At 38.3% G+C, this 19,976-nt stretch overlaps 1 long non-coding RNA gene across 1 annotated transcript in view; it reads left to right on the top strand.

The window, feature by feature from the left end:
* The first annotated feature begins 759 nt into the window (after positions 1–759).
* The window catches only part of LOC140341264 (uncharacterized), a 57,531-nt gene continuing 38,314 nt past the window's right edge, over positions 760–19,976 (top strand). The window contains exons 1-3 of the long non-coding RNA XR_011922834.1: positions 760–1,782; positions 1,883–2,017; positions 8,577–8,703. This is a non-coding gene — a long non-coding RNA (uncharacterized lncRNA). The remainder of the gene's footprint in view (positions 1,783–1,882; positions 2,018–8,576; positions 8,704–19,976) is intronic.

The following is a 19,976-nucleotide window of genomic DNA, read 5'->3' as shown; positions in this document are numbered from 1 at the left end:
ATACAATGTACTGCTATTGGATTATCCAGCTGTTTCCGACTGCATATTCTGCTATTATATATATAGGAGTCACTCTCTGTCTTGGGTAATAGTCAATTGTGCAGTAGCTTTTATTCTCTTGTAGGATAAGCAGTGTTAACACCGTCTGCCAATGATGGTCATTTTCACCCCATTACTTTCCATTGGTAATTTGCTACATGTTGCTGTTCATGGAGACTGTTCTTTTTGTTTGTTGTAACACGCACGCATGTTCAACTATCCTCTAAGATCAACGGTTGGCATAACACAGAATCTTCTGTACAAATATTGCAGCCATATTTTGTTTTACATTTTGTTTGTTTGTAGCAATATGCTGAACCCATGAACCCAGAATTGCTCAGAGATGAGAGCTCCCAGGTTAACACAGGAAATAGCAGCAAATTCACTGATCCCCTACCTCTCACCATTGTGAATCCCCCCCCCCTAGAGTGGCCACAAGAGAGGCTGGGTGCCATTTGCCAGTCCTGGTGGGTTTATAGGTCTCTAAATCACTTCTTTAAAATGGCAGAAAAGTGTCAGAAATATTTTAGTAAAACAACAGCAATGCCATGATTCCTGAATGTAAACAGTAACAATAGGCTGTATGGTTGAGTTTGAGTTGCATAAAAGAAACCATATATAACCTGGATAATCTATACCCAGCCTGATACATTTCCTGAATCAAACACTAAATCGCTAACTATGAATAACAATGAATATTTGGTTACAATGGTACCTGGTCAAGGACTGGGAAATATTAGGCAAATGAGGTGATAAGTTGGAAGCAGAAAAATGAGCAAATGTAGCATCCAGGTGACATTGACAAGAACCAAATTGTGATAGCTAGACCACTCAGGCAGGACATCCAGAATGGATGAATAGTTCATACCAAAAGTAGACCAAAGATGAAACACTGGTGACAGGGTCGTCATGCCCAAGGCTTATTATTGTGCTTGTGAGGGCAAAGCTTAACCTATTTAGTCTAATTCCACAGAAGAGATGCTTTAACCCAATGTGCTGAAAAATATAACGTGTAATTCCATCAAAAATGTTGAATCGTGTGCTGAAGGGTTAACTACCCTGTTCATTTTTTCCCAGTCTATGTCCTGTTCAGATAATTCTTTATCACTTTCTTTTCCTGTGACAATAGGATCCCAAATTGCTATAGTTGTCATGAAAATAAAAATAGCTGGTTTAGTGATGACACCTTTTTCCCATGACAATCCCAAGGACTTGTTCCCACTATAGAGATGAAGTCTGTACTACTAAACCCACACGCATTGCCCAACACATTGCAATACACTTCATTAAGCACACAAATATGTTGCATTTTTTTAAGTGAGTTGCACAACAATGTCGGCTAAGGTGTGTTTTGGTGCTTTTAACAATAAATGGCAACTCGGCACACCGACACATTTACACAAGTGGGAATGGGCCCTTACAGTTGTTACTTGTCATTGTTAAATTTCCTCTAACTTCCTGTTATCCTGGGAACAAGAAGTGATCGTAATTCCCCATGGGAATTCAAAATGTAAAAAAAAGTCATTGCTTGGAGTTTCACTTGTATGTTTTCTGCTAATGCTGACCAGAGAAAAGCATCATAACACAAACTACTTTGCAACTTGGTGAATATAGAGCTGCATGGCCGCCTATGATGACCCCTGCCCACTGCACAAGGTGTCTACAATGGGCTTGTAATTGCAGAAGTGGACAAGAGAATAATAGAAATATGCAGCCTGGTCTAAAGAATAAAGTTTTCCTCATGTGAATGTCTTTTATATAATCTTTTTTCCCTTCCCACCACATTAAGTGCCAGAAATCTTTATCTTTTTCTGTTTTTTTTTTTTTTTTGTTTTTTTTTAAGAAAGGAGTGATATATCATTTGTCTTGAGCGACAACAAGAGAATAGGTTGAGATAAGGTACATTTCAAACGGCCTGCTTCAGAACATAAAGCTTCAAACTGCGTCAAGATGTGGATTTGTAACCCGATTTCCTAAGGTGAGGTGAATTGAGGTAATAAGTGTATCTGGTTTACTGGTGAATCTCTCTGTGTATAGAGAGGTGAACAAACTGGGCCAGGATGATGTAACAGAGGTCATTCAGTCCCAATTGCTCTGGGGGACTTACCTGGCATAGTATTACTGGAAGCACACTGATGTCCATTGCATTATGTCAGTAAAATCATTTTGAATGGACTGGCAATGTGCATAAAAAAGTTGCACGGAAAACCCCTTTTTCAACAAATGGCATCACAATATAAAGATGGTTTCCATCTGTGCTATGTGGTTCATAAATGCTTTGTGGTGTTTTTGCAAGGTGACCTGGGGGTGAGCACAAGATATTTTTACCATTGCTAACATATATGGCTCTGCAGCCAGTGGTGTTGCTAGACTTTTCTACTGTTACAAGCTCAGGGCATATGGCTCCACTTCAGTTTTCTGCGTGTGATACTATTTTGAAAGATTGCCACCATGGATGGTCATTGCAGCCACAACTGCAAAAAAATAAATAAAATACCAAGGCTAGATTGGTAAAAAAAAAAAAATACTGATGCATTTCGCTCAAATGTATATAATTTCATAAATAAATTCCTAAATCTACTACCAAATCAGAAATTTAATAAAGGTCATGATTTTGTATTTCCCGCCCGGTTGAAGCGAAATGTGTTAAGCATTTGATATACGGCGGTGTCATTGCTATTTACAGAATATTGTGCTGCTTTTGTAATATTTTCCGTTCTGCCTGGAAAGGATTTAAATACCCTGCTGCAAAGCACAGCGCAGCTCCTGGCACAGGACATCCGCAGCCTTAGGGGGGATTGCGTTAATCTCTCTGCTAATTAAATACGACGGAACCTTTTCTCGCTCCCTCTGCCGCTGCTAAACACCTCCTCCTGCCAGCAGCTTCCCCAGAGACCCCCTCCTCTGTCAGCTGCTCTGCTCTGTGCCAGGAGGCAGCCATCAGGGGCAGCTCTGAGCAGTGCTGGGAGGGAGGAAGGAGCTTGGAGTGACAGGCACCATCTGTCAGTGTCAGGACAGTCTGCAGATGGAAGGCAGCAGAGCCAAGGGAAACCTGGGCTCTCAGCTGAGCAGAGAGTGAAGAGAGGAATGGAAAAAGACAGCAGCGATGAGAGGAGGAACAAAGCGTAGGAAGGATAACAGATCCCACAAGGAGGACTGAAAGGCAAATAGGAGACAAAAAACAGTGGGAAAAAAATGAAGAAAAAAAACAAGCTCAATCCACAAAGGGAAGGAGGATTCGGGAGGGGAGATAGATGGAGAAACATAGACATGCATAGAAGCCCTTTGAGACCACTTCCGAAAATATCAAAACAGGACAAGAATTGAAGTAAATGATCAAGACAGAAACAGCACAACTGAATAGTAAACCCAGGCAGAAAAAAAAATTTAAACTAAAAAAAGGTTCTGAATTACACAATATTGGTAACTCTAGGTAGAAGTAAATAGATAACATTTGTTAGAATGCCATATTCAGTGTTAGGAGAAGAATTTTGTAACTGGATTGTAGGCCCAAATTTCAACAATGTGATCCTCAAATTGCTTTGCACATACTTCCCCTGTGACTGTGGATCTTTGTGACCTCACAGTTCTATGTAACCCTATAATTTACACCCATATAACCCTAAAATTTTCAAGAGAGGCCTGTAGCAATAAGAAGAATAGGTGTAGGGCCTAAACGACAGGGTACAATGATAAGCCCAGGAGGTAAGTAGAAAAGGAAATGGTTAGGGAGGGGTTGAGAAGAGGATTGGTTAAAGGGGGGGGGGGTAGCATAGAAATTGTTAAAAGGGGGTGGGACCGGAAGTGGGAGGTCTTTTTAGGAAGGAAAATTTTCCAACCTACTCATCCCTATAAAGGGGTTCAGGTGGTGGTGGAGGTGTGGATTAGGAGGTTAGGGCCTGTTCCTGTTGTGGTACGGTTGCTTTCTTAGACCTGCAGCCTGGTTGTTTTAGTTTATAATAGGTCGGTTATTAGGGTTTATGCAAGAAAAGGGTTAATGTTGTTTTTTTTATGTTAAAAGGAAAAAAAATTTATTTATTTATTTTAATAATGTATGTTGGTTTATAAATGTTTGAAATTAAATGGTATTTATATATTCGGAAATGTTTGGAAAAGTTCAAGTTTGCATCAGTTTAATATTTTGGAGATGGGGGGGTTGGTAAAAGGGGCATGGGTGAAATGTCTGAGTTAGCCCGGTCATGACATTAAGGTTTCTTGTTTCTTTCCCTGAAGACTGAAGCTGTGATAATACTGGGCTAGTTTCAGACTAGCATCCTTTACTAGTGTTTTAAAGGCAGTGTTCCACAAATCATTGAATCGCTGTACTGAAGACCCAAAGTACTACAAGCAACCACAACCTTTACACATCCAGCATTTTAGCAGCTATGCTGCAACATTCTGATTATGCAGTGCACTTTATTATTGGGGGAGTGCATTGCAGGTAACAAAACTACCTTTCAGATGTCCTCTTGCAGGACAACCCAGGACCCCTGCTCTATTTGTCCTTGCAGTTAAAAGTGAGGAAAAATCTTACATTTTGACATCATAAAGGGAATAGATGGGAAATCTTGGTGACTTGTTCTGGTGAATTCTGTGAGAACACTTCCCATCACTTTGTTGAGACTTTTCTCACACTTCCTAATGTGTCTTCACAATGTTTTAAAGCAGTTATATAGTATGTTGACAGTATTTCATATCTGTGGATTTTTTTTCTGTTAATTTGCTCACTTGATTTCAGCTAAATGGGGCTAACTCTCCAAAAATATCAGACCCCTAAGCCCTTTTTGCTGTGATTACATAGCCTGTTGCTTCCTTTGGTTTCCTTTACTTTGAAGGCCCAGAAGTTGATTGTCCTGTATACATTTTTTTTATTAATTTATAACCTGTTTGTTTAATATAAGAAAAACACATTTTAAGACAATTAAAAAAAAAAACAGTTCACTACCCCTTTCTAGGATTATATTGTACTTAATATACATATACATAACACATGCATGAGATACAGTACTGTTTTTTTGTCAGGATCGGTTTTGTCCACCTTTCGCTAACACCATAAAGAGAGATGGATTTTTATTTATTGAGGTGTGTTGGCAGAAGTTATTGAAGAATAATGCTGGCCATACTTGAAGCAATGTTATCGACTGTAATGTTATGACTGTAATTAGGATTTTTTGAAAACTATTCCTTGTGAACAGCTATACATTTTCAATGCAATGGGTATCATACATTTTTCACCATTATTTCACCAATAAGTGAAACTTATTAAGGTTTTAATATGATGGGTAATCACTTGAAAAACAATGCCTTGCCTAATCAGTTTCTAATTGTTTTGACATTATTGCCTATACAAATGAAAATTTTACATAGTATATGGCTAACAATGTCACTCCTAGACCTGGTTCCTCCATTTAATATAAATCTGCCAGTTAGAAAAATAGAACTAATATCTGTGACTTTTAGGGATGTGTGTGACGTTTGATAGGACTTTATGCCTAATTTCTTTATAAAGTTAAGTCCATAAATATTTGGACAAAAACAATTTTTTACTAATTTTGGTTCTGTACATTACCACAATTATTTTAAATGAAACAACTCTGATGCAATTGAACTGCTCATGTTCATTTCTAATACTTGGTTGAAAACCCTTAGCTGGCAATGACAGCCTGTAGTCTTGAACTCATGGACATCACCAGATGTTGGGTTTCCTCCTTTTATAATGCTCTGCCAGGCCTTTACTGCAGCGCCTTTCAGTTGCTGTTTGTTTGTGGGCCTTTCTGTCTGAAGTTTAGTCTTCAACAAGTGAAATGCATGCTCAATTGGGTTCAGATCAGGTGACTGACTTGGCCATTCAAGAATATTCCACTTCTTTGCTTCAACAAACTCCTGGGTTGCTTTGGCTGTATGTTTTGGGTCATTCTTCATCTATATTATGAAATGTCTCCCAATCAATGTGACTGCATTTAGCTGGATTTGGGCAGACAGTATGTCTCTGAACACCTCAGAATTCATTGGGCTGCTTCTGTCCTGTGTCACATCATGGATAAACACTAGTGTCCCAGTGCCACTGGCAGCCATGCACGCCCAAGCCATCACACTGCCTCCGCCATGTTTTACAGATGATGTGCTAAGCTTTGGATCATGAGCTGTTCCACGCCTTCTCCATACTTTTTTCTTGCCATCATTCTGGTAAAGGTTGGTCTTGGTTTCATCTGTCCAAAGAATGTTTTTCCAGGTCTGTGCTGGCTTTTTTTAGATGTTTTTGAGCAAAGTCCAATCTAGCCTTTCTATTCTTGAGGTCTATGAGTGTCTTGCACCTTGCAGTGCACCCTCTGTATTTACGTTTATGCAGTCTTCTCTTTATGGTAGACTTGGATATTGCCTACCTCCTGGAGAGTGTTGTTCACTTGGTTGGCTGTTGTGAAGGGAGGGAGGGAGGAAGGAAGGAAGGAATTGCCCACACCAGCCCATGAAATAGCCTTTGAGTGAATTGTCCAATTACTTTTGAGCCCCTGAAATGAAGTGATTGTGTAAAAAAAAGGCTTTAGTTCCTCACATTTTTATGCAGTCTTTTTGTTCAACCCACTGAGTTAAAGCTGAAAGTCTGCAGTTCAACTGCATCTGAGTTGTTTCATTTTAAATTAATTTACTAGCGGATTTATAAAAGACATAAATATTGTAGGTGCAGGGTCCAACCTTCTTCTCTGTGCCTATTTCAATTATTATCAATATCAGTTGAAAAGATGGGGGGCTTCTATCTTGCCTAGAGCCCTATTCTCTCTCAATCTGCCTCTGCACAAGACTGCAGTAGTGATTTCTGTTCATTGAAATATGCGTGCAATATATTCTCACCTCTTTCTGATCTAGGAGGTGGAAATAGGAGACAGGCAGTCTGCTAAGGACAATTTACATTTAAACTGACTGCGTAATATAACCTCAAAGCGATTTTCAGAAAAACAATAATCATACCCATGAAAAATGCTTCTCGTTTATGGGGTCCCCTAGGCTTTAAAACTGCCTACAGTCTTCAGATGGCAGCCAGCCGCACCATTTTTACAAAGGGTTATTATATTATTACTATTATTATTACATAGTATTTATATAGCGCCATTATATTATGCAGCGCTGTACATAGGACCCAAGTCTTGACACTAACTGTCCCTCAAAGGGGCTCACAATCTAATGTCCCTACCACAGTCATTGTCTTTACCATATGTCATTAATGTAGTCTAAGGTCAATTTTGGGTGGAAGACAATTAACCTAACTGCATGTTTTTGGAAACATTTACATTTTTTTCACAAACAAACATTTTTTAATTATTATTATTAATAATAATAATAATAATAAAACAGTACAGCACAACTGTGCCTATGGAGTAGGGGTAGAGGTTTTGCAGACAGTCCCAATACTGATCTAGGGGTAAACAGTAATGATCGGACAAGAAGATTCCAGCTGGTTGATTTAAGGGACCATACAGATGCTACTGGAGAAGACTGTTTGTGAAAATTCAGTATATGTCCCACTATGTTTTTTCAAGATGCCAGTTCAATAAATGATTGACCGTTGGTTCTCCAAAACAAACCTTCTTCCCATTCAACTTCCCCCCCACACACCTCTCTCTATCCAATGTTCCTACTGTCACCTGAAATGATCATTAACAAGTATTTAAAGTGACAAATATTTAACATCTGCAGGGGACTTTGGTCTCTTAAATAGATGGGCAGTGAATGTCTGCTAAGTTTGGTGAGATATTACAGACTCCCAAAAGCCTTTCAGACTGACTAGATCAGCTACATTTTTTTCTTGACATTTGTGGCCCCACACTCACTCATCAAGAAAAGCTAAATGAAGAACAGGATAAAGGTGCGTACACACTTCCAATTTTTATCGTTCCAATCGAACGACGAACGATCGATTGGGCAAAAAATCGTTCGTAAAAAAGTAACCAACGACGCCGACGAACGAGGAAAATTGTTGGAAACGAATGACCGGACCGGCGGATCGGATTGGACGACGATCGTTGAACATCGTTCGTGTGTACGGTCGTTCGTTGATCGTCCATGTTCAGAGCATGCGTGATGAACAAACGTCCGTTCAATTTCCTGTCGTGCACATAGTTCCTCTATCGCTTAAACGATCGTATCTATTGTGTGTACAATATCTACGAACGATCGTGTCGTTACCTCTATGTGCAGGATCGGTGCTATACGATCGTTCATATATATCGTGCAGGAACGTTCGTCGTTCGTTTTCTGACGATAATAATTGGAAGTGTGTACGTAGCTTAAATCTTTAGAAGAGTTCAAGTTACAACTTCCAGCAGATTCCTATAGATAAAGGTGATATTACTGGACTTACCTTACCTTACTTGAGGATTCTAGAAACATTAAAAAGCTTATATCTCAGGAAAATCCCTCTACTTGCAAATTTTTGTTCAGTCACCGAATATTTATAGGCTTATTTCAAATCTGTGACTCTTTAGAACATTACCCACCTAACCTCCAGTCCAGCAATGCAATATCCTTTTGTTTTCATCCAGGTTCAGGATTCAGGCATCTTGATGTGCACACACAAGAGTAAAAGTGGGAGCTGTACTATGAAGAACCAAACCTATTGATTGGACTGTAATGAGAAGTGATTTGGACATCATTCACATCTCACTAGAGGTAACTTTACTTTCTAGATTCATTATATATAGGAAATGAAAATCTGAAATTTCACTTTACAGAACATGAAAACTGTCATTTACTTTGTATACACCCGTCTGATCATCTGACTCTGCTGAAATCTCCTAGTCCTACAAGTTTGCTAACCTGCCTGGTTGCTATCAGCAAATGGACATCTTTATGCTACAATATTGTTGCCTAATCCAATCACAAATGGCTGAATCAGGCAACTTTCATCTTATGCTTTTGAAATTAAACCTGTTAACTTAGAGTAGGTGTTGTCTCTTCCAATAACTGTGCTTACCTGCCTGTCTCGCACAGAGCTGTCAAATTTTGCATGCGGTGTGCATGCGCAGTACAGTGTTGGTTGCCAGTTAAACCCTGCAATCTTGGCTTCCCTTGTACATGCTGAGAATAAATGAGATGCAGTTGCATCCAAACAATCCTGGCAAAGCCAATCAAGATTTTCTGCAAAAGGTAGAGAAAAGGAAAGATAGCATCGCCCTGAGATAGAATAGTTGAGTAGTTGTGGGTTTAGTTCTGCTTTAAAGGTATTGGTGAGGTGTGATTCCAATGGCATAAACCCACCACCTCCTGTGCTTTACTTGAGTGATGACAGGTCCTAAGACCACTGCATCCCCTGCTGTCCCATCCTACAGTCCCACATGGATCATTTTCTTCTATTTGGCCGGAGCAACATTGACCCCTTTGGAAGACTTTCCCTCTCTCTTCCTGTTTCTTGATAACTCAAAGTACCTGTGTAAGTGTAAGTACCTGAATTTGCCCTGGTACCAGCTTCCTGCAGTCCCTGTACAATAGGCCTGTTGTGTGATAGTACAAAGCAGCACAAGGAGCCAATCGGTTTGTGTGTTGACAAGAGACATGATGTTAAGATGAGATGAGTGAAGTAACAAAGGGATAAGCTAATCCATTTGCTGGTTCTGCTTTCACTGTCTAGTCACAGGTTGCATAGGCCCAGGAAAGGCTCAGAGGAAGTGTTTGAATAATGCTGGCCATCAGACTTAAGACATCTAGTGGATGTAAGAATATGAACATTGCAGTGAAAGCACAATTTGCTATTTCATCTTTTAATGAGGAACCAACTTTTTTTTTTTTTTTTGCAGAAAAGGTCACGCGATGTCCCTTCTGCAATAAGCATTCTAACCTGACTGATGGCTCGCTTGAGCTGTTAAAATCGCTGAGCTGCACAGTTCAGTGTTAGTAGCTAGGATATCTTGTTAGCGGCTAGGATATCTTGGCTTACCCTACAGTTGCTTTATGCAAACTGACATTGGTGCAGAAGAGCACCCATTTGTACTAGACATAATGCTAAGTGCTGTGTCAGAGTTACATGTTTTAATATCAGAAAATGTGAGAATATTAGTATTTCTGTATTACTACAGTTAAGGAGGTGAAAATGCTGGAGAGGACTGGCACATTTAGTTTGTACCCACAGCAAAGGGCTATCCAGATGTCACCATGAGTAGTCATGTGTATAGAATGGCCGTGGCACTTATGGATTATGTGTCATGAACATTTTCATAGCAAAACACCTCCTGTTATTCATCACACAGAGTAAAGTTTAGGAGGTCATTGCCGGTGTCACCTTGGCTTCCCTCCTGTGTCTCCTGAGCCTTCATCAAGATGATCGAGATTGCCCCCCCCCCCCCCCCCACACACACACACATACACACACACTTTACCGTAATACCACAATGGTAATAAGTATTTCAGAGTACAAATAGAATAACTTGTAAAACATGTGAAAAGATAACTATGTCACCTATGTGCTGGACCTCACTTTTGTAGAATTTTAAGCACCCAGCTTTTCTAGTCGGCAGCAAAAAGACATAATAAATGGCACCTTCAGAATCTCCAAAAAAGCTGGGTAAAATGAAAGTCATTTTTAAATGTGAGAAAGTATGGACATCACACTGAAATGGTTGATTTTTTCATATTACCTTTTTTTATATCATCAATTACCTTTTATTCATATCATATTTAAAAAAAAAAAAACAAGTAAACATTACTGCTTCACACTACGTATAAAGGTGATATATTTGCAAAAAACACAAGTAAATTTACCTTTAAATAATATATTTAAAAAAATCAATAGATATAATGCTGTGCCATGAGAAAAGTAAACACACCCTTGGCTGCTATTGCCATTTTAGGGGAAATTAGGCATTTTTCAGAAGTTTCTCCCGGTGTCTAAGTTTTCACCACTCATGCAAGCAAAATTCATTCAGCTACAATATATTTGTTGGTTTTTTTCATTAACTGGATATTTTAAATCCCCTACAACATCCAGTGGGGTCCAAATCTAGGCTTCATTTCTTCTTGTTGAGCTATTCCATTGTGGATTTGTTATTTTGAATCAATATTGTGCTGAATTTTCCATTTTTGTTTCATCTTCTACTTTTCAGACAGATAACCTTACATTCTCATTAAGTACCTATTGATATAATGCAGAATTTTTAAATGACTTGATGACTACTCGTGAAAGATCCTTTCCAATGACTATAATTGCAAGTGTGTATGCGGCTTTAGTATGAGGCTCTTCTCCTGAAATGATGTCTTTAGTTTCTGTCAAATGTGTTTACTGTTGTTGTGCACAAAATTATTTCATCTTTCATTCATCAGTTTGCAGCTCATTGTTTCAGAATGCCTGTTTTTTTCATACATGCTCTATAGAAAACCAACCTTTTTTTTTACTTTTTTGATGTTTTTTTTGGACAGCAAAGGCCTTTTCCTGGCACTCCTTCTCCACTTTTACTGGTAAAATCTCACTAATTGTAGATATGTGCACTTTGACACCAACTGTTGCAAGAGATACCTGCAGATTCCGGCGCAAGGGAGTTTATTTATTCTGGGAACCCTCAGGGAAAGCTGGGTATCTTGGCAGTCAAAGCTGATGCTTCGCATGCACAGCTAAGCTTTTTGCTAGATACACTGAGTGATCAGGCAGGTAGGAGAGATTATTGCGGAAGGATTACTACTGCCTGTGGTGTTCTGCAATATTGACCTGTATGATCATGGCTGGAAGTGGAACATCAGCTCATGAGAATTATTAAACTTTTGTGTGTCTGTAATTTAAGTATATCACCTATATTTGTAAGCATTGTTTACAAGACAATATTTTTTTTTTGCTTGATTAAATATGAAAAAGTTAACATTTGTAAGCATTGTTTACAAGACAATATTTTTTTTTGCTTGATTAAATATGAAAAAGTTAACAATTTCCATTAACTTTTTCACATGAATGTGCATATTTTTTTCTCTTTTAATCCAGTTAATAATCCAGTTATTCTTATAATTACCTACAGGGACCAAACACAAATCAACATAGCTATTCTTGTAAAACTTTTTGACATTATAATACTTCACTAGTAGCATACCATTTAGTTACAAATGTATTTTGGAGAGAGTGTGGAAGTATTAGCAACCCAAGTTTTTATTGATATCTGAAGCCTTGCTCCCCGCTAATGTACGTCACAGCCAACCCACTGACACAGGTAGGACAACATAATGTAAAACATATATACAGTGCACAAACTAGGACTTCCAAAGCACACCATGGGTGAACCAGCACACCTGGAATGGATCTGGTCCAGGACTCAAGACATTTGCTAGCAAATAGCAAATTACTTTGGAGAAATTCATTCCAGGTTTGCCGGATCACCCAACTTCACTGATGAAAGTGTATCCCCTCCAGCCTTGGAGAGCTTTCAGGCCCAGTGTCTCCTAAACTAGAAGTGTCTTGTTGTTTGTGTCAGTGGCAGGACAACAATGACCTGTTATTGGTGTACATAACTTATTCTTCTTGCTAAGGAAGATGCTCCCACACTGCTAATGCTAGGCATACACTATTTTCTCTACATGCCATATTTGATTGATTTAAATTGTTCCTGACAATTGACTATAAGTATTTATTGAACCATGTACTTCCATGTTACAATTATTTTTACAGATATATGTGACTGAAATATCATTTGTGACACACAAAGTGTTTTTTAGATCAATTCAGTTGTTAACTTGTTGAAAAAAAAAACTGCCTTGCACAATCAATTTGCAAATTACATCCTTTCTGATAATTTACCTTAAATAAAATCAGTTTGAAAGATTTTAGAAAATGTTGACTTTTTTGGTAAATCAATTAAAAATTTTACATAGATAATATATATCGCTGTCCAGATGTTATTGATGTCTTCAACTATGCAGAGTGTTTAGGATGTGCCCTGCAGAGTATCCTGGATCCTGTGAGATGGTTTTTGGGTCATAGACACTGCATACGGTGTAAAAAATCATTGAACTGTCCCACGGTATCCACAACATTTAGCAACTATGGTTAAATGTGGTCAAGTGTCAAGAGGGTTGCTGAATGCACTTGTGTAACAGCTATAAGTGATTGGTGTTTACAAGCCATAGTGCCAAATTTAGTGCTTAAACCTTCTCAGATTGCCAAAACATTGCTAAATGTTGTATGTAATAGTGAAAGTGGTATTTTTCATATAGAAGCCTTTGCTGTCCAGGCTTTTAGGGGTTAATCCCCCTCTCCGCTGGCTGCACTGATATGTGTATGAGATATTGATGGGCAGATCCTGGAGCTTGCTTCAGGATATGAACAATGCTTGAGGGGTGTACCGAGCCAGGAGTTGCTGGGTTGGAGCAAGCTGAACAGACTACTAATGCTCATTTTATTAAGGATGTGGGGTATAGTATTTGGTAAAGCTACATCTACCCAGAGTGATTGTTTGCTATGTTATATCCTAATCCTTCTTTATCTAAACCTTTATTTCCATCATTACTTGGGAAAACTGAAATATCCTCTTGAGATTTTTCTTTAGCTGAATCCTGGTGTATATGCATATTTATTTACTATTGCACAAGGTGGGAAAAAAAAGGATCACAGCTAGAAGATTGCTTAAAAAATAGGAGGTGAGCATAGACCTTACCAAAGTAAGATCTGAAGTAATGTGACTCCAGCGGCCATCTAACTGTTAGAGAACAATTTTTTAGGTTTCTGATGGGTTGTATTGACAAACAGCAATCAAAAGTAGACATGCAAAAAAATATGATTGATTTCTTTTCTGGGTAAGTGATTAGAAGGAAAAAATCTCCTATACAATGCTAGGCAATCTTTTGGGACTTCCAATCAGTCGATTATCAATAGGTGGAGTACAAAATTGATCATAGCTTTGTTGATGTGCAGTAGATTTAGGACAAATCTCAGCTTGGTGGTATTCTTTATTTCTATGTTCATTTGTTGGGAAAATACATATTTTTTGGAATACAGAACATCTAATTACTATTCATTGTTTTCTTCATCTAACACCAGTGGGTCGCCTCTCTGCCCACAAGCATGACGTCTTAAGGCAGAAAATTTTCAATTTTGCTGATAGTTTTATTACCCATTTTGCTCTTTGCTGTGTTACAACCATATAGCAAAAGTATGTTGAGGAATCAGGGTGTTCACTATGACTTTACTATTTTTAAAAATTAGTGTTAGGCTTAGTTTCCAGCAGTTATATGGTAATTAGTTTTGATGCATCACAAGAACACAAAGTAAAGGAAGCATGTTGCCATGCAATACAGCAATGTTGTAAAGAGTGGTGAGGGTTAAGAAGCTCTGTCAGGTTTTTATTATTGTCCATATTAAGGAGATTCACTCAATTATCTCTAATTATCCCGATTACCAGCGTCCCTGGGAATGAAAGTGGTGGTAAATCTAAAACTTTTGAGTTGCCACCCAAACAGGAAAAATGGAAAAAAATCTTTCAATTGAGACTCTTGTTCCAGGGACAAATGTCTAAAAAAGGAATTTCCCTCACATTAGAAAAATATCCCTTCATTTCCCATTGAATTTGCAGAACAGAAAAAGAAGAGGAATCTCACTATTGTGACACACATGACATATTGTGACACAGGTGCATATCAAATGCATTTGTGCCGTAAGGGCAACAATTTGTACATACTTGTCTTTCACACCCACTGTATGACTAAAAAAAGTCACCCCTCCAAATGATTGCCTACTACTGTCCATAGTACTGTTAGTTCTACAGCACTCAAAGTCAATTTAATTGTGCACCTCTAACCCAACAATTTGAGCAAAGCCCAGTTATGTTGCAAAATGTTAAAAAAAAAATATTATCGCCCTTGGTTTTTCAAATGAGATGACCACACGATCAAACAAGTTAAATTAATAGGTGACTACAAACTTTTGGAAATATAATGAATATTGTTGGACCTTTGTTTGTAACTCATACCGAACAGATGGCAATTCTTCTGTTTTATATTAAAAAACCTTGTGTCCTTTTCAATTTTAAAAGCAGAAAAGAAACATAAAAATTGTGTTTAGCATGTTCAAATCGGCGTGAAAGTTAGCAGAATGTACCAATTAAAACATTTTACATAGTATGTTCATTGTTATTTTACTATTGGCATACAGCAGTACATTGGGGTAAACTGCTGGAAAGTTTGAAGAGACCCTAAGTCATAAATGTTACATGAAAGGACAAACACATCTGTATGTATAAGACATGGTTTGCCACACTTGGCTCACGCTCCCTTCATAAGTTCCCAATAAAATATTGACCTTTGATGAAAAGGTCCCCTAGTAATATACCAGCAGAGGCATTTTATAGTTGTATTCACAGCTCCCACCATCCTTTATGACAGTAGTGTTGCGGGGTGAGGTGTGACAGGCAGCCGGAAAAGTGATGACTGTGACACTGATAACATGTTCCCTCTCCTTCCCGCACACAGATGGTGAGAATGTCTCTATATTGAAAATGTCTCTACATTGAAAAGTCTTTAAAAGCATTAACCCTCCAACAGCTCCATTTAAATTAAAGCCAACTCCAGGATATGCTCTTTGACCTTCTAGGTTTCCCTAGCTGCTTATGTGAGAAGCAGGTAATAAAGCGGAACTCCAATCAGGATGATTATCATAGGTTGTGATGAATAAACTCAGTTGTATTATATTGGTTGCTTATTCCAGAGTTTTTCTTTTAATTTAAACTTTTCTTTGAGCTGGAAAGTGTTCCCACACTACTTTTGGCCCTCTCCAAATATAAGATCTCCAGGTCTCATAGACTGCTGGACTTGTTTTTGTTGTTTTTCTGCCTCCACTCCCATTTGCCACCCACTAGAATAGAGTGGTGAGAAAACGGCAGAATTCATATTCAGAGGTCGGAAGTAAAACAGGAGCAAAGTATTGAAGTTAAAGAACTAATGAGCAATATTCTTCACTTAAGAAGAAGCAAAACTGGTTCATACATCACAACCTAAAAAAGATCTCTGTGCTTGGAGTTCCACTTTATTCATGTTTTTTAGAATACAATATTTTTGTGGGACCATACAACTAGTTGTACCTACCCTACTTTTCTCCTACATTGTTCTGTTTACTTGCGTAAAGCCCAGCAGGTCTGAAGCTAATTTACCCCCCATGCAGACATACTATATATATTCCCAAGGCAAATAAATATAGAAGAAAATATGGCTATTGCGAATATTTATGTTACATTATATTTGTGCACTCATTTTTCAAACCTAGATAGAGTAAATAATACACAATAATCTATTTTAGTGTATACAAACACAAAATAACCTCCATTATGTACTAAAAAGGTGGTAGTGGGTCAAGTAAAAAAGATGCTAAATATGTCCAGCCTTAGATTCATCCATAGGTGGTGCTTTAAAGTTTCTGCATCAGTTTAGAGCCAAAGCCTAAATAATGACCCTAGAGTTATTTGTCCAATTTCGGTGTGCACAGCAATACCCAGTACGTGTTGCACATTTTTTATTTAATGCCCTGTGTATGCCTATGTATGTTTGTGTAGGGTTTGTCCCAGGACAGAGAAGCCTTCACCCCCATGTGATAGTACTGGGTACCTCGGAGGTTATTTCCAATCACTAGTGCTGTCACTTGGTAGCGAGGGTATAAATCACATTCTCCCCCATATCCATAAATGCAGGGTATGTACCTTTTTTTTATTATACAGTATTTATATAGCGCCATCATATTATGCAGCGCTGTACAGAGTCCATAGTTGTGTCACTAACTGTCCCTCAAAGGAGCTCACAATCTAATGTCCCTACTATAGTCATATGTCATTAATGTAGTCTAGGTCAATTTAGGGGGAAGCCAATGAACCTAACTGCATGTTTTTGGGATGTGGGAGGAAACCGGAGCACCCGGAGGAAACCCACGCAGACACGGGGAGAACCTGCAAACTCCATGCAGATAGTGTCCTGGCTGGGATTCGAACCTAGGACCTAGCGCTGCAAAGGCCAGAGTGCTAACCCCTGAGCCACTGTGCATGCCCAACTTATTTTCTAGGACTAACAAAGCAACAGAAAGTAAGGTAAGTGTTCCGTGCAATTGCAGGGTCAAGCTTAAAAGCGAACCCATTGCCCTTCCCTGTATAGCCAAACCACAGGTTCACTTTAAGATGTTTACATTGGATTAAAAATAATTCTCCATGGGGAATCTGGTCTCAGCACAATCAGTACTGACTGGAAGGGAGGGGGGAGAAGTGTTTTGAACTTTGGGGTTAACCAGAAGACAGGGAGCTGAGGAATGTATGTGGGCAGCAGGTGTGAGCCTGGATGGAAAAGATAAGATATGTAATGCAGGGAGGTTTGGAAAGAAAGCAGAAGAGTGAATCTAAGGTCACATGTCAGGGTGAATGGTGTAATTCAGAATGTGAGGGTGATGGGTATAGAAGAGAGCAAAAAACAGTGAAGGAAAGAGAAATTATTTTTGTTCACTGTTATCCTGGACATGGTTGAGAAATACCTAAAATAAATGTGTTCTTCTGGCATATAGGTATAAATAGGCTAAACACACATTGCTCCTACTTTATTATATAAAGTTTTCTTATATATTTATTTCCAGTGGCTCAGTGGTTAGCACTCTGGCCTTTTCAGCGTTAGGCCCCAGGTTCAAATCTGCATGAAGTTTGCTGGTTCTCCCTGTGTCTGCGTGGGTTTTCCTCTGGGTACTCCAATTTTTTTCCCACATTCCAAAAACATGCAGTTTGGTTAATTGGCTTCCCCTCAAATTGACTTTAGACTGTATTAAAGACATATGACTATAGTAGGGACAATAGATTGTGAGCCCCTTCAAGGGACAGCTAGTGACACAAGTATGGACTTTGTACAACGCTGCGTAATATGTTGGTGCTATATAAATACTGTGTAATAATAATATACTGTATATATAATGTGGATGTGTACGATAAGCTTGTGCATTGTCACATTTCTTTGTGACCAGAGTTGCATTTATTTTTGATAAAATATTGATAATGAAAACTGAGCACATCCCAGAGATTCTCAGTGTGTTTAAGATTTGCACTGTATGGTTGAGCATTGATATAAAAAATGGCATCTGATGTTTCTTGAAGCACTCTATAACAATTTGAGCCCCATAAATCCAGTCACTGTGGGATGTGCCATGCCATCAGGGAAGAAAAAATCCATTGATGGTAAAACCAGGTCATTTAGGTAGTCAGCTGACCTCATGTTTTGGGTGCATAATGGTGAACCTAGATTTGATTCCATGAAACACCCCTATTCCTTCCTCACCTGTATTATTTAAAATATAGTTTTACATATATAGTGTACATTTCATTAAATAATTGTTATTTTTTAAATATATTTTTTAAATTATTATTAATTTTTTTGATTTGCAAATTTTTTAATGGTAAAATTACAATCAGATAAGGAAAGAAGGGGAGGCAGGAGTTAGTTAGGGTTTATTATGGTTAACTATGGTAGCTAATAAAGGATTAAATTGGAAAATTGTAGGGTTTCCTAATGTAATATCATATGCAGATCAAATGTGACATTTTTTTTTATATATGTGGATGAAATAGTAAATATAATAAAATGATTCACTGAGCCTGATTTATTAAAGCTCTCCAAGGCTGAAGAAGATACACTTTCATCAGTGATCCTGGGTAATCCAGCAAACCTGGAATGAATTTCTTAAATGTCATTTGCTATTTGTTCAATCCTGGACCAGATCCATTCTAGGTCTGCTGGATCACCAAGGTAAACTGATGAAAGTGTATCCTCTCCAGTCTTGTAAAGCTTTAATAAATCAGACCCACTGTGTTTATTCAATGACTGTTGCAGACTATTTGCAAGTACACCTACTTATTTACCAGTCAGTGCTGGACCGGGTCCCATGAGGAGGTCAACATTTCATGCACTTAGCCTACCAAAAACTATCGTTCTATATTCAAGTTGCTGAAGTCTCAGAAGACATTACACTGTAGTAGAGACAGTGGTGAACTATATGATATGATGTGACTACATGTATGACTACATGATAAACCAAAATGCTTTTTGTTTTATGTTTATTTAGCAGTTGTAACATTTTGTTGGTCTGTGATTAGTACAGGAGTTATCAGAGACTTCAAGCAGAACTAAATTTCTTGCAGAAGGAACAGGTGATGTAGTAATCAAAGCTTGTACACCAGTGGAAGGGAAATGATTTACACTTGCAATGGGTCCCCTCTCTCATATCAAATGTTTACAACCACTGCTTTTCTCTGCTGATTCTCCATAACTTGGTTTTCTCTTAAGTTGGGGGTAGAGATAAATTACCACAATGGGTGACACTAGCCCCAGTGACGCCATTGGAATTAGCACTGCAATGTATAAATAGTAATCAGAATCTAGCAAAAATCTGTGAAATACTTGGCACCGTACATTGATCGGAAGTGTTCATTTTGTTGTCAGTCAAGCCTGGGGGAGTGCAGAGGACAGAGAATGACATTGGGCAGAGGACAGGTCCCATCCCATTGTTATGATACACAGGGTGCTTTTCTATTGGCTGGTGGTGGTCAAAGTCAGAAATGCTCCTATAAACTACCAGCCAATGAAGCTGGTATGGTATGTGCTGTTAGCCATAGCTGTATTACACAATTGTCAGTGCTTCTCTTGTGTGGTGGTTGTCAGGAACAGTTTTACTTTAGAGTCTTGAAGACAAGTATGATTTGTGCAGATAATGCTGTTCATCATCATTTGAAATGACACATGTACATGTTCCTGTAGTCATTTTATTAGTAATTGCAGGATAACAAGGAGCTTTAAAAGCAAAATGATTTTTTTATTGAAGTTTATTTACCTGGTGCAAAATAATTATATGATACAAAACTTGTAATTTAATTAGTTAACATACCATGATGTCAGAATATAAATATGGAAGCCTGCATTGCTGTTTTTTTTTTTTTTTTTTTGAAGGTGTGTACCCTGGGGCTTCT

This window comes from Pyxicephalus adspersus, chromosome 11 (genome assembly GCF_032062135.1).
Source record: "Pyxicephalus adspersus chromosome 11, UCB_Pads_2.0, whole genome shotgun sequence".
Classification (NCBI taxonomy): domain Eukaryota; kingdom Metazoa; phylum Chordata; class Amphibia; order Anura; family Pyxicephalidae; genus Pyxicephalus; species Pyxicephalus adspersus.
Note: the sequence above shows the minus strand (reverse complement) of the source record. Positions and strands in the feature narration are given on the sequence as shown.